The 25745-nt window shown below is 33.1% G+C and overlaps 1 long non-coding RNA gene across 2 annotated transcripts in view; it reads right to left on the reverse strand.

The window, feature by feature from the left end:
• The window catches only part of LOC129235209 (uncharacterized), a 564511-nt gene that overhangs the window by 241331 nt on the left and 297435 nt on the right, over window positions 1-25745 (reverse strand). The gene's annotated exons all lie outside the window — the stretch shown is intronic.

A 25745-nucleotide genomic window follows, 5' to 3' on the forward strand; every position in this document is an offset into this window, starting at 1 on the left:
GAAAAGGAAAGAAAATTAAAAACTTACTATTGTTATTATTACTATGCTTCTTTTTTTTAAATGCATCTGTTTTTAGAAACCAATTTCTGAGTATTTGGAACCATATTTGTTACTTTCTCATGAACCGTGTTTTTCGATTTGTAACTTTAAACAAAACAATGGTCCTTACGAATAAGCTTCGCGGGCCATAGACTGAGCATCACTGATCTGAATAATTGATTAATTTAATTATTTTTAATGGTGGATCATAGAGATGCAGACACTAACCAACGAACAAATGCCTTGCCATTGGCTTCTTTTTCACAAATCATTCGTTAAGTACGCCCAAATCTGTTTTTGGGCGAAGGGATAGAGACCGACCGCATAGTAACACGAAAACTAATATTTTAAATGAAATTTCATACATAGCTATAAATTGCATTAACTGCGACACACAAAAACTTTTCCCCGTGTGATATCATGATCATCATCATCACCGACTCGACAGTCCATTGTAGGTTCTGGCGTTTTTCATAAGTTTCTTCCAGTAGAATCTATTTTTTCCTGACGTCTCCAATTTAAGGATTTGATAGTTTTATAGTATCTTTCCAAACAATCCAGACATCTAATTTGTGGTCTTCTCTCGGATATATGCCAGTTGCCCTGCCTTTAAGATCTTAAGCGGGATGGACTCGGGGGATATGCGGATAACATATTCTACCCCTCTCATATACATTTCAAAGTGATGTTTTACATTTCAATATACATTTTTAAAATCGTCTCTCAGTCCCAAACAAAAAGAAATCCGTACGAAAAATGAATACATAATAAAGTTTTGAGTTCGTAAGAAATACTGAAAGAATAAGTAGGTATCATCCACCTTCCATGCACCCGTAAAAGCACTGGAAAACTCATTTAGTACGATCACGGGTTAAATAAGAGCCGACAAAAAAACGAGAAATTCTTTATTATTCTTCGAATAGCAAAACGCAGCTGATAAAAATAACCACAAATGATTCGCTATTTATCTATATAAGGGTAGATGGGGAAACAACTAAAACCAATTGCTGTCAAACACATCATTGAGTAAAAATGTACGGGCAAATTGATTTTTTAAAAATAGAAGTTGGATGTACAACAAAATCGACACACACACGGTGTCTCGAATATGTACATCTACTAATTAGAGGGGCATTCCACGGTATTTTCGACATTTATGTAGAGTCCGTAACGTGACCTTTTTTGCCATAACTTTTTAATTTACTGTTTGATTAGCATATTATTTTATTTTGATCTTTTCCTACCAACACACCAGCTCAAAATAAAATAATTTGCAAATCAAACGGTAAATTAAAAAGTCATGGCAAAAAAAGGTCACGTTACGGACTATACATTATGTCCAAAATACCGTGGAATGCCCCTAGAACAAATGCATGAAGAGTTATAGGATTCGTTTAGAATTTCGTGCTGAAAGTTTGAATTTTAAATGGGTCTGTAATGCATGATAAGTTTAAAATCTAATAGTATTCGAAATAGGAAAAATTTTCAGTACAATGTTGATATTAATACTTTTGGTGCCGATTTTACATTGCAATATACTTCGAGTTGGAAAGAATTCACCAAAAACATAGGAATTATAATATAAATTAACTAACCGAATCTACGCTGGTAAAAAAAAGATCATTTTGGAACAGGTTCAAACGCATTTTATGCTAATTGTACTTCCAGCTTCAATTGAAGAACATATTAGGTATTTTCTGTCACCTCGGGAAAACAAATTTTGCAGAAGCTGCACCCTGAACTACAATATGCTTATATTAAGCAGTTGAAGGGTTTGCTGCAAGAAAAAAAGGGGGAGGGGGCAGCTCTAAATTTGAATTTTTGAAAGATTTGATTGAAGCTCGAAGTACCAATCATATTCTTTTTCTGTTATTATTATTTTATTTTTGATTTTTCCTGTATAACTGTACTCAGGAACATACACGGGGAGCTATTGAAATATGATAAAGAAAAAAGAGGATTTGTTTTTCCAGTTCTAATGTAGACCTGTCGAAAACTTTGAAAATAGAGCTTCCTTTTTTTACAGCAAACCCTTCAATTAGTAAAATGTGCAAATTTACAAAATCCTGATAAACCAAAAGTTTTAAAAGATTTTTCAAACTTTAACAACGAAGTAGCGGGGCAATCAAGACACGTCCGAAACCTGTTACAAGCATAACCTCAGCAAAAGTTGAAATGAAAAGTTTCAATTCGATCAGCTTAAGTAGATCTAATCTGCAGTAGTTCATTCAACATTGGAATTTTCAGAAACCGCAGTGAATAACTAATTTGCTTCCTCTGAGTTTCAAAAAATTCCCTCTTTTGCAATAAATTTATCTATCATTTTTGTCAATAAAAGAAATCCATAAAACGTGTTTTTCCCCTTTACTGCTCCACATACGCGCAGTTCCCACGGCCTTTTTGAAGCCCAGGTATACGTGCAAAGTAATAAATATTCCACGCAACAACCCACCCCCTGACTAACGACTACCAATCCCCTTCTTCACCCCCTCTCTCGTTACAAACAAATAAATCAGTTGTTTGTGAAACTTGACCCAAAATTTGATCACACCTGGGAGTTTTAGGACTTTCGTTCCATCCTTCTTCGCAAGATGAATTTGCGTCATTACATTCATGTCCAAAATGGATGGCATGGGCTATACGACGTAAGGTGCGGCTTTGGGGGTGAGACCAAAAGGGAAGCTTCGCTGGATATGTTTGGGTCGGCAAAAGTTTTGTGGCTTTCAAGAAACTTTATGGGCCGTTAAAACTGGTATTTCGTTGTTATGATGCAAGAAAAATTCAGTATATTTATTTCTTCTTGCTCCTTCCACGAACGTTCGTTGACGGAAGTCATTAAAAGTCATTGGTGCAATAGTGGCAATGAAAATTGTTTTACGGCTGAGTTTTCACTTACATAGAGAGCGTAATAAAAACACAACGCATGCAAAGCATAGTTTAATGGTGATTTGTATAAAGTAAAATACCTCTGATACTACAGTTGTGCCTGAAAATCTATAACCAGCATATAAAACGGCTCTTTTGCTTGTTTACATACGATTATGCAATACGAAGTATTCGAAGATTTTGAAGGCTTTTGTTTCTGGAAAGCAAATAAATGGGGGCCTCCGTGACTATGAGGTAGAAGCTTCGCTTCGAATACTGGAGGTCGTGGGTTCAATTCCTACTGCAGCCTTGAGTGTTTTTTCCTCTGTTTGTGTTGTAAATCCTTCTTGTGTTGCCTTATATGTTAATAAAGAAGTCGAGGAAATGGCAACCTTTAACTTTATGGTGATTATTACTATGATACGTCAACTACAACAACAAGCAAATAAATGAGTGTGTGAAGTTGTAAGTTTTATAATACTTCATCATTAGATTGTAAATAGTTTACATACTTAAAAAAGAAACAAAGAGCTACTAAAGTGTATTTTCCGGTAAATCATGTTTTGTTGACACGTGTATTTTCATGTTGCTTATTTATCTCAGCAAAATTGGTGTAAAATTCAGTTTTAATTAATAAATTAACTTAATGAATAAGTAAAACAAAAGCTGCAGCACACCCAGATCCCGACTCCTGACTTAGACAGGCGTAAACGAAACATTTGTCCCAGACCGTGCAGAAAAATGGAACCTTCAAAAACAGAACTCGCAATATCAGAAATATGATAAGTATAAATTTTAAAATTCACTACGCCAAAGCCAGTAATTCATTGAAATCATATTAAAAAAAAAGACGATTTAACTTTTTTTTTTGTTCTTTGTGTTATTTATTTGTCAAATGAGATATTATTGTGGTAAAACTTGTATCCAGAAATGTAACGATAAAGCTGAAAATAAGACAGACCCACACCAGAATGACGAAATGAATATGAGCCCTAACATTTTTCAGCCCTGTATGATGTAGCATTTCTTTGTGTAAGTTAACACATTTTTTATTATAGGTGATGTGGCTTCTAATTATATGTTAACATACAAAATGGAGAGTCCATCATATTTGCAAGTAGGAGAAAATCGCCTATATTGGACCACTGCTTAATATAAGTTGGACCGGGGCACAATGGTCTAAAATCGTCAAAAACCCGATATCTTTCGCAATAGTTGAACTAGAAACATGAGATTTGGCACTCGCACCAGCCTTATATGTAGCATTAAGGTAACGAAAGGTCGAAATTACTTGGTCAAAATTTAACGTACATTATTGAGCATGAAAAGGGTCCATTTCCGGCATTTCCATTATTAAATATCGAATTCTATATCCGATCAAACATCATTCATACAGGGGTATATGAACAAATTATTTTTAAAAATATTACCAAATCAACAGTATTTTGATCTTAACCGTTTACATGCCGAACTATTGACGAATGATCATATTTGAGTAATGTTTTGAATTTATGTCGGTTTAGATTCAGTGAATTCAGAAACAGCATAAAATTTCCGAAAAAAAATTTCTTAATGTGTTTTTTTAGTATGTTTAAATTTTGGAACATTGGCGCTTTGCATGAAGTTTTTTTTTTTTTTTTTTGATAAATATTCCATGTTTGGAAATGCATGTCATATAGTTCTATTTTTTTCTGACTGAATAAATTTGAATATTATCTTTCTTCCACAATTTGAAGTCAGTTTTCATTATTTTCCTTTTTTTATTTCCTAATCGTCCTTACTGTTACTTTATTTCTATTTTCATTTGTTTCTTTTATTTCCTAATAATCTTTTACTTTTCCTCTGATTTTCATGTTAAATTTTCAGAATGTCTGAAAAAATGTCTACCCGTTCACTTACATCAGTTGATGTAATCAGTTCTAAATCATTTTCTAAAATATCTTCTTTCCTAAGTAATACTGCCTTGTTCATCAGGAGGTAATTAGCATATTCCGCGTCTGATAAACTCGAATTCGATACTGTTTCTAAATGCGTCATGGCTTGTTCTACTGTAACAGATCGCTTTGACATTATTTAACATTTATAAACAGATGCTATTTGTAAATGTCGTCACACTTTTTTTTTTTTACCATTTTTGTCATAGAAATCCTTTTATGGTAGGCCCCCGGAAGAGGTGCTTGGTTGAGGGTGAGATGCTGATGATGCATTGTTCTGAGCAGGGGACCATTTAAAATAACAATTATCAATCCAAAATTCATTTTTCGAGAGGAATCTCAATTTATTTCTGGAGGATTTTGACCACTTCTTTTTTTAATTATTGAAAAATGAAGCAGATAATTTTCTTTCTAATAACTCCCAGTCCTTGTCACTGATGAAAATCAGGTTGCTACTATAGAGAACTAAACTAGAAACGTCTTTGGCATCGAATTGAAGCAAAAATTTTACAAGATCGCGATGTTTTATTTGAATCATATTGGTCGACATCGCTAAACTTCTCACTGACTTGAATGCTCCAAAACAATTCTGGATGTTGACAGGGGATTGAAAACATTAGTTCGAAAATCTAAGGTCACAATTTATCGCTTTATTTCATTGTTGACAAATAATAAGCAATTTTGAAATCGTGTTTGTTTTTGTTTGCTAAGCTATTGCTTCCAATGTTGCTTGTGGTCGCAGCTAATTATTGTTGGGGATGTTTCTATACATGGTACCAAACCACCTAAGCATATAATCAAAGTGCCTAAAATTTTGGTTAGGCAACTGCTGAAATGTATTTCTGTTACTGGGCTCCTTTAGTAGTCTAAGCGAGGACAGTACAATAGACCTGCGGTCTCAGTGATCGCGCTCGTTTCAAGCGCCCCCTTTTCACTTTATACTTCATCTGTACTTCATTTTTTGCAAGCTAAGATTCACCATACTCTACCATACTCAATATTCTAACGAATGCTTGCAGGCAACTCAAGCCCTGTAACTCAAGAAATGATATTCTCAATAGGTAACAAACACACATTTACGGCCAAAAAAGGCTGAATTAAATAAGTGAAAAATCCAAGTTTTGAACGCTTTTTGACGATTTTGAACCATTGTGCGGGGGCTTAAAACGTAGCGTAGAGTTCTGCGCTACACTCTACCGGTGGAAATAGAAAGATTTGTGTCTGAAACCTTTGAGAATGAAGTTTCGTCCCATTTCGATCTGCATAGCTTGAGTTGCGATGTGATTTGTGTTGAAAACGTGTTCTATCTTATTTTGAGAACTTGTATCTTGTTGAATAATGCTAAAATTTGTGAACTGAAAAAATTGTTTTGTAGTATTATTAACAGTATTTAATAGGAATTACAGCATTGTATTTACATGCACGATTGAGAAAATTTTTAACAAGGTATAAATAAAAGATGGCGTGTTTTCCTTTATTGGACCGAAAAATTTTTTCCTATATCAGACCGGTGGTCCAGTTTAAGAATATGTAATCAAGCAAGCCTTTTTACTTATCACGTTATAAAATAAGTGATTAGTGTAACTTAATAACGAAGTAAAGATTATTTTAAGCATATTTTAACACTAATTCAGGAAATTCATTTTGACTTTTTGTTTTTTTCAAACACACTTTCTAAAAGCTGCCACCCATAAATTTAGGTGTTTATCCAATAAGTTTCAATTTCAATTCTGTTAAATATAGTTTTTCAATTTGACAGAAATTTGTGCTTATTCACGTTACTTGTTGACTGGTTATTTTATTAATTACAAGGACCGGTAGTCCAGTTTAAGAACATGAAATTCAAACAAACTTTTTAATTTTTTATCGAAAATAATTTAGTGGTGACATTTTAATGCGCATTTAGGACTACCTAAAATATAAATTAAGGCTTATTAAAGCATTCACACTGGTTTTTATTAAGTAAGTTGCTTAGAAGCTTCAACCTCATAAAATAGATTTTTTTTTTCTTCTTTTCTTTTTAGCTAGAAGCTTCAATTTTAGTTTTGAAAGAAAAAATTCCTTATTATTATTTTTTTAATTTGATTGAAATTTGTGTTCGTTAACCTTTTTCTTTTAAAGCTGATTCTTTATTAATTTCAAGCTACGTTAATTTATATCATTCTTAGTTTTAGAAGTTGTCTAGAAGGGGAAATGTGGTTCTAAGGCGGGGAAAATAATCTAGTGAGGTCCATTACAGAATATAAAATAAGAGAACAGTTAGGTGACTCTTATGGACTAACTGGAAGTGTGGCCAGTGTTCTGTGAATGGATTCTCTAGAGCAGGAGTTTGATCTATTAGTTACAATTGGGTTTAATGACAGCAACTTTGCAGCAACTAAGTCAGAAGTTCGTAGTGTAGATGAGACTACCAAAGTGAACAAGCTACATGTTCAGTGTCAGCTGTTCAAGATGCACAAGAACAATGTACAGATAAAATTAATACAAGTTCCGAGGAATCAGTGGTTAGTTTTAATGAAGTTATGATCGTTGGCTCTATAGATGATTTTGTTAAGGTGGCACACATGTCACTTTTGCATAAAAAAAGGGAAGGCAGAAGAAGGAAACCTACTTCGGCAAACGATCTAACGTCATCGTCACAGAAAAAGGACACAAAACAGAAATAACTGCAAAAGAAGGAGCAAAAAAAACCGCACTAAACAACTGGTGTTGCAATATTTGCCATAGAAATAAAGTGCAAAGCATCATTTAGTGTATAAAATGCCATCAGTTGGTTTAGCAACACTACGCCAAGTTAGCCCAAAGCAAAGGAAATTCTATTGCAAATCCTATAAAAAAAATTGAACGTTTCAAAAGCAAGTTATCATATTATTTACTGTTATGGGCCAATTTAGGAAGCGTATGGCTCAATGTAGGCGCATATATTTCTAAATTGGACCTTCGCAACTTTGTCAAAAATAATATTTTTAAAAATTATAATCATATTTACAGAAAATTTAAGTACATATGGCGGTTCCTAATTGAATTTGGCTTTAGATGCCCTATTTCTCATTTTTGTTTCGCTTCACATTTAGCGACACGGGCTTCTTGTTCTTAGGGGGTCCAATATAGGCGGTCTTCCCCTAAGTCGTGGTTTTGATTCTGAACTCCTCAGGTCAGTGGTGCGCAACCTACGGTTAATGGGCCATATGCGGCTTTGGAAGCTGACCTGTATGGACTGTTGTTATGTTCAAACATTATGAATTGCAAACAACATTATAGAATCCTCCAAACGACCACGAAAGGGTCCTATACACATGGTATTCAGTATTTGTTTTCAAAAAAAGACTTCGAATTTCGCATTACTAGTAATAAAATAAGCATCACGTAATGATAACAAGTTTTTAGTTCGTAATTTTCCTTTCTTTTCATTTTCTTGGAGTAATATACATAGTTGAGACAAACCTAACCTGGCAGCGTCGTAGTGCTGTGAATACGATTTGCGCAGGCTTCACAATACTGCTAGGTTAGATTTGCCCCAACTAAAGAAAACATTTAAATATATTTAACTTTTATATGTGTCCTGATAAGCACAAATCACTTTAATATGAGGCGTGGTCCTCTTAGGTTGGGCACAACAGCCTTAGGTGTTGGCCAAGATCCTAAAAAACATGCAAAATTATTTTTTGTGGTACAGCAAAATTCTTTAAATTCTTGCTATACGTCATAGCTTATAGCAGTAAATTAGTTAAAATGAAGAAAGTATGAAGCTTTTGTTTAGGTAAAAATATGGTGAATTTTTCAAACAAAGCTCATCAAGTAATCTTAAACATACTAATGGTACTTTTATTTATGTATATATTTTTTACAAAAATGTGAAATAATATAGTAAGAATAATAATAGGTTTCACTGGAACTGGATAAACTGGAACACTGGATATTACGTTGGACCACAAAATGAATTGATAAGTAATATTATACGCATAATCAAAGCATACAAAAATACTGGACAATCAGAATTCATCGAAAAAAAGCGGAAATATTTTCAGAGCACAAAATGTTTGATTCATAAAGACTACACCAAGCTACAAACAACGATCGTCATAGTCATCAAATCCTGTCCATGGCAAAAGTATGTTTCAATTAAAGAATTGAGTTTGCGAAACAAAGCGCATTAAACAAGTCCAAAATTACGAAAGATACTTTATCATCCTTTTTGAAAGCAGTTTCAGAGCAAAAACACTGCTCATTATTTTAAAACAAATTAATAGGTAATACTGCATTTATAATCAAAACATACAGATAACTTGAACAATCTAAATTCATCGAAATTGTCTGAAATATTTTGATACAACAAAAGTCTTAATGATAACACGATCAAGTCTACAACAAGCTACAAACAACGACCATCAATGTCACAAAATCCAGATTTCAGTCATCAAAGTCATGACAAAAGTATGTTCTAATTGAAGAATTAAATTGAAAAATTGAGTTTGTCGAAATATAACTCATTAAACATAAACAAGCTCAAAATTACTAATGGTACTTTATTTTCCTTTGTGGAAATAGGTTAGTAGCAAAGATATTGGATATTTTAGTTGCTAAAGCAAGGTAATGTTACATGCATAATCAAATCATACAGGGAAATTGAACAATCGAAATTTATCGAAAACAATCCGAAATATTTTCCTATCACAAAGTTTTTGATGCCGACATCATAAAGTCTGCAACAAACCACAAGCAACGAACATCAAAATCATCGAATTCAGATTTCAGTCATCAATGTCATGCCAAAGGAATGTTTTAACTGAAGAATTGAGTTCATCAAAATGAAACTCATTAAACAAGCCCAAAATTACTAATGGTACTTTGTTTTTCTTTTTACAAAAGGTTTTGGAGCAGAAACATTGAAAAGTATTTCACTTGTTAGAAACAATAGGTAATATCACATGAAAAATCAAATCCTACAAGGAATTTGCACAATCAAAATTCATCGAAAATAGTCCGATATTTTTCCTATCACTCAGTTTTTGATGCCGACATCATAAACTCCACAACAAGCCACAAACAACGACCATCAAAGTCATCATATCCTGTCCACGGCAATTCACCGCCCTCAAAGCTAACATTCATCTCAGCTTAATGGCTCCTTCCCAGGCCATTAAGGGATCCCCCTTCCCCCCATTTACAAACCCAAGCCCCCATCTCGTTCTCAATCTCGGCTCTTGTATTTTTCCGGCCCAAAAACTGCGAAAATGCAATTAATGCCGAATCGTGTTTCTTGGCGCCTTCGATTGGCAATCGGATGTCCCCCGCTCCTTCCCGGGAAAGTTCTAATGGTCACTGGTCGAATGGATTGGAAACGGAAAATCAAACAGTCACTTTGACCGGTTGATTACCCATGTCGCTACACCCTGCTGGTCATTCGGATATCTGCCTTCTTTCTCTTGGTCTTCAATTTTCTGTGTCGATGCATTTGGGACAGTTTAGTTGTTTTTCTTTCTACGTCCTCGCCTTTCTAATAATGCAGAGTTACATCCTAGTGCAAATTAATGGAATCAAGTTATGAATTTTGAATTATCGAATTTTTTAGGTTGTTCAATTTTTGTCTATAACAGCTGTTAGCCTACTAGTTATTAGGCGCTATAATCTAACTTTTTTTGTCATAAACATTGTGTTTGGTTTGTTACAAATTTCTTCATATTTTTGCTGTTTTTCTCAATCCGATCACTTTTTATCTTTTTGTTAGCCATGGATATTTCTCCATGGAAGAGGCAGGCCATTGTGACATCGAGTGAAAATCTGATTGTACAACAAAAGTAAAAATGATTTGCGCCTTGCTAAAAACATGGTTCAAGAATCATGGATCAAGAATTCAAAGAAAAGTGCAAAGCTCTCGTTGACTCTTTGCCCAGTAGATTGAAAACGGTGCTGGACAAAAAGAGGGGGGAGGGCATACTAAGTGGTGATTTTGATTTTATAATTAAACTAGTCTGCGTGCCCGGCGTTGCACGGGCTACTTAAAAAATGAAAGAGCTGTTCAATTGATGTTTTTGTATTATTCTGACATCAGTTTCTAAAGCGCTAAGGAGTAAATAATTACGCGTAATGCAAGGTTTGCAAAACACCCATATTTTTGGCAAAAACCTCTTTCACGTTGATCATATTTATCAATAATACAAGTTATTAGTATTTTCAATTAGCACAAATGATGAAAATATATGCATTCTCAACTATAATATGTGCTTACTTTAAACTGAATTAAATCTGATAGAATATATCTAAAATATTTATGTACAATCACAACCAGCTTTATACATAAAATGACACACACTTTTTTGTTGATTACGTGAAACTAAAGCACCAAGACTTATTAAATACCAATAAGCATTAATTTAATATCAAGTCATCAGATTCCAATTAAGCTTTAGTTAAAATCCTTTACAACAATCTTTTTTGTTCAACTCTGTTTCTCTTAAAGAAATCCAAACAATCTTAGTTTAACGTGTTCTTTTAACGATACAAACTGTATTGTAAAAATCGAAACAGGAAGGAAAAAGAGATTTATTACAATTCGAAAACTCACCCATGTGACGGTAAAAAGTCCAACAAAATAAACATAATTAGTCGCACATCTTAAATGTACTAAAATATGAGGCCGGTGAATGATAAACTTACACTACAATCAATAAACATTACTAAAGAAACATTTTTCATATGCTGAAAAGAGTTAAGAACGTTGAATGTGAAAAAAAAAGAAATGACAGACGATAAATGTTCGAATAGAGCAACCAATTTTGAACTAATAATTTAAAATGAAATTCTAGATGGAAACGTTGTTTTAAGATTTGGACAGCAGCCAAAAAAATCTTTTTTAAAACAATTTTTAAAATTTTATTTGCTCACCCATATGCAAAATGGCAACAGGAAAGAAATAAAATTCCTGAATAACGTTAATTTAATTAACGTTTGAATTAATATCTCCGCTAATTAAAGTCGTACAATTATGAGATTGGTCCTATTGTTTTCTTTGGAAAATTTCGAATTGATCGGTATCTCGTTTGACTCCCGATTCGCAGTGGTTCTCGAGAAGATCGATCTTCAGACAGACAGACGGACGGACGCGAACAGATTTTAATATTATAGTGGACTCCCGATTCGCAGTGGTTCTCGAGAAGATCGATCTTCAGACAGACAGACAGACAGACAGACGGACGGACGCGAACAGATTTTAATATTATAGTGGATGATGTAAATAAAGGTGATTTTGTATAAAAAAAATGACTTGCTTCCATTAATTTTCACAAGGGGGTAAATAATTCAATATCCTAAAAATGCAATTGGTAGGGGGGGGGATTTAAAAAAAAAACACATTCAATATGTTATGCAACAAAGGTGAGGAGAAAAATCTTATATAAGCTTTGGAACGTTGTTCCATTAAAATAGCATTGGGTTATTAAAAAAATTTAGTCAAAAAAAAAAAAAAGAGAAAGAAATCAGGTTTGGTTTCTTGTTTCTAGAAACAAGACGAGATCGGAAAATTGCTATTATCTCTTGAAAGCATTCAAGGTTTGATGAACAGATTTATTGTCTGTTCATCAAAGTCGGAATATTTTTTGAAGAGCATAAAAACTAACTGTCATATTTTTTTTTTTTTTTTGAAAACTGTGTTTGAAATTTAGGAAAGGTGATAGTTAGAAGCAGAAATAATACAACTAAGAATAATATTCATAAATCTCAATATAAAAACTTGAATTACATCCAATATAACTTAAACAAGATTTTTTCTCTCAGATGGAAAATTACGGACCTAATTTGATTGTTACTTCAAAAACGGTTAGGTCAAAATTTTCATGATAAAAACTTTAGTGTTACAATTGTAACATATTTTAGCTTTCTTCAAATGTCAGTAAAAAAAAGAAGAAAAAAAGCATAGCTATTTCAAATATTTTTTTATAAAACGGCGAACGAAAATCGTGTGGCAAAGAGTAAATTTTTAACTGCCTTCAAAAAAGAAAAAAATATTCAGTTGTTCGTAACATTAACCAAAACTTAAAAATCCTATTTCAAATATGCGGTATGAAATTAAAGCTATTTTCAAAAAATGTAATTAAACATGCACAAAATTAAAACAATGCAATTTTAACCCCTAACGCAAAAAGTAAAGGACTTATAAGTTTGACGTGTGTGTCTATGACATCGTAGCTCATAAACTGAAAAACTGATTTTGATGATTATTGTAGTTTTTTTTTTTTTTGAAAAGGGACATGATCGAGAGTGTTCTTCGCTAAGTTTTGCCAAACGTTCAGCCTGCGGACAATATGTAACCTGTGAAACTGATTCATTGGGCCCATTGTTATTGCTTGGCAGAAGGAACGACAGATCCCACTTTTCTTCATTTCATAACTCCAATTTCAGCTTTCATTTTTAACAAACTTGTTTTCTCATTATTAGAATATTTTTTAAGGAGATTCCTAACCTTCCTGTTCAAATTTTTATGTTTTTTTAGTTTTAAAAATAATATATTTTTCCTTAAATATTTTTCCTTAAATATATTTAATTTTATAAATAAATAATTTTCCTTATTTTTTTTTTGCTTTTTTTTCCTTACTTTTACCGATAAGTAGCCTCCGTCTCCTCCCTCCTCCCATCTCCCTCCAAAAGAGCTTGCATAACACTTTTAATTCCTTAATTTATTATTAAACTTCATTTGTTTATGAAAAAACTTTCGCTAAATATCGTTATTCGATATCGCACATGATAACGTAATTTTCCTTGTTTTAAGTAATGTGCGGTAAAATTATAAAAAAAATTAAAAATAATCATGATTTACTGTTTTTAATACATGTTCGTTAACTTAAACACTCATTAATTATTGCTGCTACCCTATGGCAAAATTTGCTTAATCAATAAAAATAAAAGCATTTTTGTTAAAACTAAAACAAATACTGTTTAGAAAAAATCTTTAAACTAATCTACCGATTTTAAATATGGTAAAGCATTGATAATTATTACGGGAAAATGTTTTTAAGGATGCATCACTTGAATATACTCATGTGGTTTTTTTTCTCTTTACGTTTCACTTCTAATTGGAACTAAACTTTGCAACAGCACATGCTTTAATTAGCGCATTTTAATTACTTTTTGCTTATCGTTTACTCTAATGAGGAAAGCACTATTTTTGCTCATTTGCATTCATTTACTTTTTTAAGACCCATAACGAGAAAAAAAAATATTACGAAAAAAGATGAGCCCCAGACGCAAATTTTCTCCGAAATTTAGATTAATCCGCGAATAAGTTTTTGCGATGCAGCTTTGCTTAAAAATTTGAACAGAGTGAACTTTGGACAACATTCACTTCTGGTAAACGGAAATTATAGCAATGCATTATCAAAAAAACAGCCCCCGCCCCCTCTCCTTTTTTTATTTTTTTTACAAAAAAAACTGATATTTAACAAAGTTAAAAAGAAAAAAAAAGAAAAGAAGAGAAAATCTGCAGAAAAAATGAAATTTTAACAAAATTTACTTGAACAAATGGTTAAGTCAATAGCTTTTTTATGCTCAAAATTAGCATAGTATTTGTACACACGCTTTTAGGGGTTGCAAAGAATCCTTTTTTCAATTAAAATAAAGTTTCACTTCCGATGATATGTAAGCAGCAGTAATGACGCTGATTTTCAGATTGCTGTTCAGCGACAGAAATACAAAATGTTTTCTGCATTTCTAAAAAAGGAGATTTTTATAACCAGACACCATTTTGAAAATTTTGTGCTTTTACTAGAGTTGATATTATTATTTGCTTTTCCAGCACTGAAATTTTCTTCGACTTCTTATTCGATAAATTTTGCTATGTGGAAACCATGTAATTTGGGGGAAGGTAATCCGTGTTCTTCGAACCTCGTGTTCTTCAAGTGCCGTACACTCAGGAACATGGAAAATAGCGCCCCAAGAAGGAAGCACTGGATTGAAGTGAAATTTAATATACAGAATTATACAGGTGAGATATACACTTGATCCAAAAATCCAGGCAATTAAACAAATACAGGCTAAGAAATGAGATAAATACAGTGCTACTTCAATAGCGCATCGGACCCCCTTTTGCTGCAATGCATGCCGCAACACGAACCGGCATTAAGCTTATTAAACGTCTGATGTTGTCCTGAGGCAGATGAACCCCAAATTGTGAAAAGCCACTTCTAAAACTTGCAAAGAGAAGTACAGCGGCATCTGGCGTTTCAGGTGATCTTATACATGCCCTATACGGGAAAAGTCGGGGGAGAAGCTGGCCATAGAAGAGTCTCAAAAGGACGTAAGAAGTCTTGAGCAACTCTAGCTGTATGCAGGCGAGCATTATCTTGTTGGAAAATGGCCTTTGGGAAACCATTTAAAAGCGGTCCTGCATGTGGTTGCAGAATGTCATTAACATAACGCTGGCCCTTTAAGGTCCCACGTACCACAGCTAGAGTAGACCGGCTATCATAGGCCCCCATAACCCCCAGAACCATTATGCTCGCTGTTCGGGTAGTGTGTCGTGCTATAGAATGGGTTGAATGATACCTTTCTCCAGGGCGCTTCTACAACCGTGCGCGGTTATTATCTGATCTCAAAACGAACCGGGATTCATCATTGAATACCATCTTTTGCCAGTTAATGACATCCTACATCGCTTTGTCTTCGCATTATTGTAGACGGAGTTGCCTATGTTTTGGTGTTAAATGGAGTACACGAAAAGGGCGCTTGGACTGAGGATTCACTGCCTCAAGACGTCTGGGAATTGTTCGGGGAACAACTGTTACCCCTACGTCTGCTTGTGTGGTGGAACGAACCACTGTAGGATCCACGAGCGCTTGCCGCACGATTCTTCGAGTCTCTCTCTTCGTTGTCTTCCTGGTCGCTCCAAACCCTTTTTTTTTTGCACGTGGGTACCATCGCGTGTCCACTGCCTACAACAATTTCTAACGGAAACCCTCCGAATGATCCACCTGGGCAGCAACACGGCTCGTCGATCAACCGACGCTTAACTATCAGAAACTTTTTCTAACTCATCTACCTGGCATCCTTGACTCATTAAGGCTCTCCAACAATCGGGATGTAATCGTAACATTTATAAATCTATAAGTATGCACTCGTTTATATAGCATCTTTTTCCCCGATTGCACCGATACTGTAGGGAAACGGTCATGCGCATTGACACACCAAACTTGGATCATTTGCATATCAGATGTCACTCTTCTTATATGCAAAATTTCGCGATTGTACCTTTCTTCTTTCTTGGGGAGCTATTTTCAATGTTCCTGAGTGTATGTTTCGAAGACTACTAGCATCAGTACAGTCCCATTATACTGATGCAGTCCTAGCTAGTTTTATTGCGGTGCTTTAAAGTTACTTAAAATTTTACCATATTGGACAAATTGAAAATGTAATACTTTATTAAGCCTTAAGTTACCACCCTAAAGCCAAGGCTAAGGCAAAATTACGTGCAGTATACTGGCAGCCCGGCTATGCCATTCAAAGACTGAACTTTCTTATTGTATGTTCGTAAGAAAGCAAATTTTTGTAGGTAATTTAATTGGAGAGTAGAAAAAGTATCAACAATTATTTGAAGTTTAGCATCATTTTCAAACTTTTTTTTTCTAATGAGATTTATTCATAGATGTTCACATCATAGATGTTTTAATGTTTTTCAAAACAGCAAGTCTTGTGTTGTAATGTCTCATGTGTCTTCTTATTTAGACTCAAATAAAGCATTTTTAGTTAAATTAAATTTTTGAAACAGTTCCTCCCTGTCAGAGTGGCAGTCAGCAACAGAACGAACGACGGGGAGGGGGGGACTGAAAAGTCCCCCCCCCCCGAGGCCTAGGTTTAAATAGTGTTGCCAATTCAAACACAGTAGCTTATACACAAGTACGGACTGTTGATCAGTAAAAATAAACCCTCCAGAGTATAATTCTTGCTGCGCCAGTGGTGGCAGTAATCATGCAAAGTCATTAAAGGTCGTTTAAATTGACTGAGTTTATCATATCATACAGTCAACACGGGTCATAAGTCATGAACTCATTGTTTTGAACTTTGATTTTCAAAAAAATGATGCTTTACAAAAAGAAATTAATCGACTCCCACTGTCCTGATAAATAAATAAATATTGTTTGAAAATTACCCTCTCAAAAATACCTCGCATTGATCAGCCTATATTAGCTTTTATGCACATTTATCCTCCCTCGCACGGAGCACCTTGCAAACGAAATGCAACGGCGTACTTTAATTCATCGTCAGCTAAATTATCTCTTCACTTCCCTTCCTGCGGGCGTTCTTCTTTTCAAATTTCCACCCCTTTTCGAACGTACACAGACACGAATGCAGCAGTGTGCATGGACTAAAGAACGTCAATATGCTTTTATCACAGCCGCATAAAGACGCCGAAAGTGCTGCAGAGATTTTTCTGCTTTTCTCTAGGACGCTCTCTTTTAGTCGGGGGATGCGAAAAGGAACGGGAGGGGAGGGAGGAGGAGGAAGTTTTCGAACACGGTTTATTCTTAGAATGCCGTTCTTTTGCTTTTTGCAGAATCAACAGTGCGACTCGATCGGTAATCAGGTAAATTTGAAATTAAATAGATGCGGAAATTAAAAGCTTATTTTGAATCATTATGTTTTGCATGCCGGCGTAAAGATTTCCTTTAATGCTCATTTATTGATCTAGTAATCCATGTATCATTCTTCAAAGACACAGAATTTAAATATATGACGGCTATGGGAGTCATTTTAAAAGGTTTATTTAACGGAAGGGTTCTTTCTTTCTCTTTTTATATACTAGTGAAAGAAATTACAAAGAAGACAAAAAAAAAAAAATCTTTTGAAATATTTAAGTGCCATAGCATTGTTAACGATGTTTAAAATCCATTATTCTTCACGAAAACATTGAATTTATGGGATTGATTATCGAGGATATTAATGATATATAAACATTAGGTGTAGTTTCTTAAAGCAAATTTTACAGATGGAGGAGCGTTTTCTTACCTTTCACATCTGGCGCCCGGCAAAAATAGAAAAGTATTTTGTGGATCTAAAGTCAGATTAAAGTTGGAAACTATACACAAAAAAGTATTCTATTAATTAAAGCTAATACTATACAGTCAGTACGGTGTAAAACTTGACTTAATACATTTCAGCAACATGAGAATTTAACATTCATTCAGAGAAAGTACTGGAAGTGGGGAAATTATGCAACTTTATCTAAAGAAACACAATAAAGTCTTTGGCATTCGCTCAGACCTTATATTTTAATGAAAATGCCACATTCGTTCGAAAAAATTACTAGCGCATTTTTTTTTTTTTTTTTTTTTTGTGAAATCACAATATACTACTGTTAGAGAATTTATAAAAAGGAAAATTTGTTATTAGTTCACAAGAAATAAATATTTTAAAAAAAACGTATTTGTCTGCAAAAATACAATAAACGAAAGTAGGTATTCACTCAAAAACGACACAAGAAGTCGAGAAGTTGTGATAAGAAAATATGTTCCGAGAAAGTTTGATAGAGTGAAGAAAATACACACGGAAATTTTTTTAGCATTTTCTAAAAGAAACTACAAATTTTGTAAAAGGATGGGAAAAAAGAGTTAACAATGTATATATAGAAACATTGGACTGTCAAAGGATATAAGAATTAACGTATTTTAAAATGTGTCATATTTGTTGGGACTGAACATGATTAACAGAAAGAAAATAATGTTTTATAGAACCAAGCACAAGTTTTGTTGCAAAGCTCTTCCCAGCATGGTAAATATTACCAAACCGAATCATCAAATTATCATGCCGTGGCGCGAGTTTCAATGATGAAAAACGCGGGTTGCTCAATCATCGGCTATTATTTATATGAGGAGTTGAAAGTAGTACACATATTACAAAGAAAAATTCATAGGTTATATAGGCATCTAATTGTCAGCACCAAATTTGGAAAGATATTAGCAAAATGTCTACAGATAGACAGTCGCTAAATGTTTGCCAGTTTATGATCTCATTTCCTCAGTCAACTACTTTCATTTTATGTTAAATTTTTACATCCATGGCCCCAAATTTTAATTTTAATTTTTTTACTTTTGAAGTTAGAAGTGAGTTCAAAATTTTATTTCACATTCCTTTAAAGGATATTAGAAAAAAGCAAGATGAGTAAGACAGATTATTTTTTAAAAAATCTCTATTTTCTACAACAAAATTACAGTTTTAGAGAAAGTACCATGTTGGTTGGGAGATGAGAGAGAACATTAAACATATTATGGTTAATAAAATATACCCGCAAAAGCGATGTTTCAAGAATTAATAGTAGAAATTTACCATTTGCTCAAAAAGTTAAAAATTTAAAAAATACCGATCTGGGAAAGAAATGTCAAACATAAGAGACTAGTTAATAGTTCAATTTCTATTTGTTTCTCCTCTCAAGTTTCGCATTTATGCTTAAGACCTCTCTAATGGCGTTTCACGTTTTGTATTCTTCATTTTCAAAGACCAAATACATGTATGGCAAAGAAAAAAAATAGTAAAATGGCCGTGAATAAACTTAGAAAATAAGGAAAGTTACTATTTGCTTTATAACATTTTAAGGAAAGTACAATATTCTTTGGCAAAAAGTACGACAGTTGACTTTTTGTGCTTACATTTATTTGAAAGAAGAAAAGACAGTAAATAAAGAATCACAATTAGCTAAAGGGATAAACATTAAAATAAACGTTATTCAAATATATAAAGTAAAACTGCCGACATAATGACATTGTTAGAAAAAACATGCATCGTAGCGAAAACTTAGTACTCGCTCTGAAGTAAGGAAAACAATAAATGAAATATGATAATCGCTAGCAATATATATGTATGGATAACAGTAAATTTAGCACACGTATGAAAAAAAGTGCAATTTCAGAGAAAGTATGAAATCTATTGTAAGAAACATAAAATTTTCTATTGATTCAGGGAGACTGAAACAGCAGCAAGCAGTCCCTGAGGTTTTTCCCCTCATGCAAACTCAAACACGCACTCAAACTGCTGGAAATAGCTCAAGAAAGAAGCAATAAAATTGTCACCTTCGCGTCAGACAAAAGCTGCAGCAGCATGTACAAAAGACATACTGAGACGAAAACGAAAAACAAATATTTGCTCAAAGATCTTTAGCTCTGATGAATTTCTAAAAATCCGAGACTTTTCTTTCTACTTCATCTACAGCTTTTCTAGTCATTGGACTCTTTGATCAGAAATGAATTTAAGGACAGGAACGTGGCTTTTGTTTCGAAAATTGAATACATGAAAAACGTGTTTTCCTTGGTGAGGTTTGTAAGAAATTGAAGCTCACTTTTTCCCTGCATTCAAATATTTACTATATAACGTGGTTAATCTATTCTCTAATCATCAATAAGTAGAAGCAATTTGATTCCAAACATTAGAAAATGACGAGAAAGATTTCTATAGAATCATTCTTTATGTATACAGGGTTAGCATATAAGAATATCCCGGTTTTAAAATTTATAGCTCTAAAATATTACGCTTATCTCTATGATCTATATAAATAAAAGAATATGTATGTGTGTTTATATGTTCCCAATACAAATCCACTGTTTTCGTCGGATCTCCACCAAATTAGACAGGGAGGTACTTGGGCACCCGAGAAAGAAACGTGGGGGGGGGGGGGAGGTCAAACGCCAAAAAAGAACCGAACTGTTTGAATTTTAATTTTAGGACCCGAAAATGGCATTAAATGGCTCTTTCTACCCGAAATAATTATCCGATTTCCTTGATTCAAGTCCCACTCGAAAGCCCGCGAAAAACACCCATAGTGTTCCTTCATTTCCATCGAATTTCAAAAAAAAAAAATGCTGTAAAATTACCGGAAAAAAATTAAAAAGCATCATTAAGCCTAATGGAATCGAAATTTTATGTCAAAAATTTATCGTTTGCGCTATCTTATTTTAAATTAGCGTAAACAAAATTCGGAAGGTTGCCACTTTTTTTTTTTGTCAACTACGACTAAATAAGATTTTGTTAAGATAAGACATAACTTTTATTTTCTAGGTAGACTATGAAAAGCCGTGCAATGCAGCTGGTTGATACATAAAAATAAAGACCAACTCTGTAAGTTTTTCTTTTTGAACTTACTGAACTACTTAGACGTGCACGTTCCGCATTAGTGCAGCCAAAAATTAATTCTGGTGGAGGTTTTTTGATCACAGCAGCCCTAACACGTGAATTAACTATTGTATTAGGATTTGCTACAATGTTAAAACCAAGACCTCTGGGATATGTTTTTACCCCCTCCCCCAAACAACCAATCGTCGCTGCGCCCTGTCATTCCGCAACGCTGGCTTGGCCGTGCAGCTGATGATGATTTCCCCTCTATGCATTGTCCAGCTAGATCCCCAAACCTAACCCCATGTGATTTTTTTAATGAAGTTTTGTCAGACAGTGTTAGGTACACCGCCATTACCAACAACATTGCAAAAACTGAATGCAGATTTTAATATTGTTATCAATTCTAATACAGTAGTTAATACACACGTGTTAGGACAGTTGACAGTTGTGACCAAAAAACCCCTTCCGGAAGGGATTTCTGTCTGTGCTAGTGCGGAACGTGCACGTTTAAATAGTTACGTAAGTTCAAAAAAAAAAAAAAAACTTTGACAGTTTATCTTTATTTTTATGTATCATTTATAGTGGTAAGTGTAATAGTTTTTAAGATATACATTTTTAATACCGGGATATTCATTTATGCTAACCCTGTATTTTAATGGAACACAACCTATTGTATCAACCAGTTATCTATGTTCTGACAGCTCAGAACTCAATACATTATATTATTGTTCCTAAGTAATTTTCGTACCTAAGGAAAATATAAAATAGTTAATCTTTAAAATCCCTCGGATCCGCATTTTTTCCTTTCTACGTTTTTTCACATTAAACAGGCATTTTTTTTTAATCATAATTTTATAACTCTTTAACCTTCTTTTATACTTTTCTAAAATAAAAAGGAAAATAACACCGAATTTGCACTGTGTTGCACTTTTTAAAAATAATTACGTTGCTAATTTTTTAAAGATGCTAATTATTTTTAAATGCTTTTAATAGTTCCAATACGGGTTTGTTACGATTCGGTGCGGCCGTTTCGACTCAGCTAGTTCGGAGCTAACCGATTCGGCGATCAATTTTTGCATTCTGAACTTTTCGAACGTCAGAAATATTAATTAAAAAATGTTTTGGAGGAATAATGAGGATTTGGAGCTTTAGAAGCTTGTCAAAAAATATTTTAAACTTTGCACTGTAGGGAAACGGGAGCACATGGTACACGCTGCTACAATAACTACTAAAAAAGAAAATCTTGAAAAACTCTCGAGTAATAGAAGTTCCACTCCTACCTCTTTGTCAAAATTTTCGAGCGATGCTAAGCCATTTTGTGTTTCTGTGGTGATAATTTCTATGTTCTAACAGTTATTGTTTATAATTTCATCTCTGCCGCCTTCACGTGAAAGCTCTTCTTAAACTAAGAGCTAAACCTCACTATTAGAAACCATTGGATGAACATTCAGATAATATCAGGGGCACTTTTTCATCTTTTTTAAATTGAGTAAAGAAATTATTTCCAAACACTTATAGTTATTTTCCACAACCAATTTATAAATGTATTGTTAATTTCTTTTTAGAAAAATTTTTCCTTTATTTTCATGATTTACTTATTATAATACTAATTATTTTTTGTGTTACTAAATAGTTTGTTAAAAATTTAGTGTTTCAGAACAGTTTTTAAAGGAAATAAAAAAGGACAAAACATATTATTTTAATTAAAAATGCAAGCTTAAAATCAATTTTTAATACATCACTTCATTTATGAAGATTAAAATCAATATATAGAAAAAATAATCCTTACATAACAAACTATTCTTTGTTCTATGTAGCCCTACAAGTTTTTTCTTGTAAATCCAGTGGTAAGAGCATGCTATCAAACTTTCATCAAGTTTTAATGTTTGAGGGAAAATATTTTCTTACTGACACACTACTGTACTGACACAGTTTAGGTTACTGACACAGTATAATATAATTTACAAACCCTTCACTGCATTTGGTATCTACGTTAAAGTGTAATATTATTAATATTTTTTTCTTCAAAATATGATGATTGTCCTGCCTTTTTAACCTTGTTCAGATTCGCCCAGGCTTATTCACATATGCGCCCTGCAGAGGCACATGTGATCAATTGAAAATATTCACAAAAAAAATAACATTAAGGAAAGAAATATTATTTTTTTATCTCAAAAAAATCCACGACACAAAGAAATGACTGGTCAATCCTGGGGACAGTTTTGTTCTGCATTTATAATATTTCTAATAAATGAAGAAATTTATGAAAAAGTTCACATTTAACTCCCTTTGCCCTACATATGTACAAAATTAAATTCATAAACTAAAAATAGATTTTCGAATGGGTCGCGAAAAATGAGTTTCGCGCCAAAAAGGTCCAGCCGAAACGAGTTTCGCGCTGAAACGGCTGCGCCGAAAGAGCGGCGCCGAATAGTCCCATTTCTGTTTCAATACTATAGATAATTCATTTTAGATCTTCAGGTATATGCCTGATTTTATATCTGTGCTTATCTGCTACCCGATAAAATAAAATATATACTAGCAAAAATATTTTTTAGTTTAAATTTTAAATAATGGAATTCAAATTTCTAAAAAGCATCTTTAGTTCATTTCAAAAAGAAAGGAAAAAAAAAGGTTTTTTAACTTATGAATTACAATTAAGCAAAGTTTCAAGATAAAAAAATTGTCTTTTGAACATGTGATTTCTTTCCTAAAACGTTTTTTAATTACATATTCCTATCTTATTTCTTGACCAAAATTGTATTTCTTGTTCTAGGAACATGAAATGTGTAAACAAAAGAAAAGTATTCCGTTGCACTCATTAGATATTTTAATATTTCATTGTCATGAAAAACTTTTTTTTTGCAACAATAATTAACGTAGAGCAAGTCAGGGATAATTACTCTGAGTAACTTTGTACATATGCTACAATATCATCCGATGTCAAAAATTGTTAAAATACTACAATACAAACGAAAATACTGGTAGTAAAAGTTTTGCTGCTGAATTAAACAATCTCTCCATTAAAATAAGATATAAAAATCGCATTTAATTGTTGTATCGCATAAAATTGCAGATCACTGCATACACGTGTTTTGGCGTTATAAGGAACGCGACTCTCAATGCAAAGGAAGTGAACTTATGGACAAAAAGATATCCGAAAAAATATTATCTAATTTTACTTTTCAAGCACAAAGGTTCAATTCTTAATCCGACTAGTATTCCAACTTTTGTCCTGAGCTAAAGTCTATTAGGCAATCATTTTGTTTTGAGCTAAGCATAAAACGATACACATAAAAAACGCATATTATTGCCTCGCTGCTGAAAATAGTAATCCTCATTTATTTTTTTATTTATTTGTTTGTTTATTTATTTTCTTTTTGAGCATTGTCGTCTAGTGGGAGATGAATTTTCCCTCGATTCTCATAAATACCTTTCATGGTAGCCTAAGAGCTTGATTCGAATGCTTATTATGCAAGGGCGGATTCAGGGTAGGGTCAAAGGGTCAACTGACCCCCCTGTGGCATGAATTTTATTATGATTATTATTAAATTTCAATTTTTAGATCCGAAAAAGTAGTATATGGAATCAATGGGAAGCCATTTTTTACTTGGTTCGGCAATGTCTGCTTCTCAGCGCTCTATAATTCAAAGGACTGACTGGGTTGTTTTACTGGGCTATTGCAATTTTGAGTTCTTTGTTCGTTTACAAAAGAAGAATATGTTCAAAACTTACGGTAACGTGTCCAGCTTGTTTGCCTAAAGAAATATGACGTTTGATGAAAATTTAAGGAAATGTGATCCATGGCACAGGTTTTTCCATAGAGAAATTTAGGGGAGAGGAGGGGGCATTGAAACCTGACCTACCTTGCAAAAATTTCTGGATCCGCCCCTGTTATTATGCAACCTGAATTAATGCTTTCAAAGAAAACGATAACTGTGGATTTTTTTTACGTTTAATTAGTCAAATATTCTTCAAACTATCCTTTTACGGTATGCATTCTGATTCTAAATAAAACATATATTCCTTTTATTTGAAAATGAATCTTTTCCAGCAATTACTACTGCAATCAATATTACTTGAACGTTATATTTTATAGTACTTTATTATTCTAATAAGCTGTCTTATGGCTCACGCTACAACGGAAAAAACTTTGATGCTTCTCTCTTCATTTTTAATTTGTTTATTTATGTATTAATTTTAATTTTCTTCCATTCACTTCTTACAGTAATGTTGCTTTTTTCCTTCTTGTTTTTTTTTTCTTTAAATATTTACTATGTGTTTACGTTTAAAATACTAGTTTTATTTCAGTTTTTATTCATTTATTTTTTATCCTTATAAATGTCACCCTTATCGTAAATGACAACATTTATGATTACATTTTATGTTAATGCCAAATATTTTATGCTAATTTAATTCGGTAAAACGGAAAAATTTTTAATTAAAAAACTTCCAGTTACAAAATACATATCCCAGATGAGATTTACATAGCATCTGTAGAATAAAAGTATCAGCAAATATTTGAAAACATAACCTGAAAGTAAAAAAAAAAAAAAAAACAGGAAAAGAAATCGTATTTCCCATCCCATAGGATGTTTTTTTAAAAAATTAAAAAAACTTTTTTACTCCATAAACAGGCATAAAAATGGCGGCTTTTATTATAAATTTCGATAAAACCAATGCTTTAGGCATTCAGAGAATTTTAATCTTAACTGAGGTTAGCAGCAGCGATAGTGATGAAGGGTTTCTGGAATTCGACAATGAATTAAGACTGATAGACATGCTTTTTTTAATTTAAAAGTTTCGATCTCGTTGTGT

The sequence above is a fragment of the Uloborus diversus genome, chromosome 2, assembly GCF_026930045.1.
Source record: "Uloborus diversus isolate 005 chromosome 2, Udiv.v.3.1, whole genome shotgun sequence".
Taxonomy (NCBI): domain Eukaryota; kingdom Metazoa; phylum Arthropoda; class Arachnida; order Araneae; family Uloboridae; genus Uloborus; species Uloborus diversus.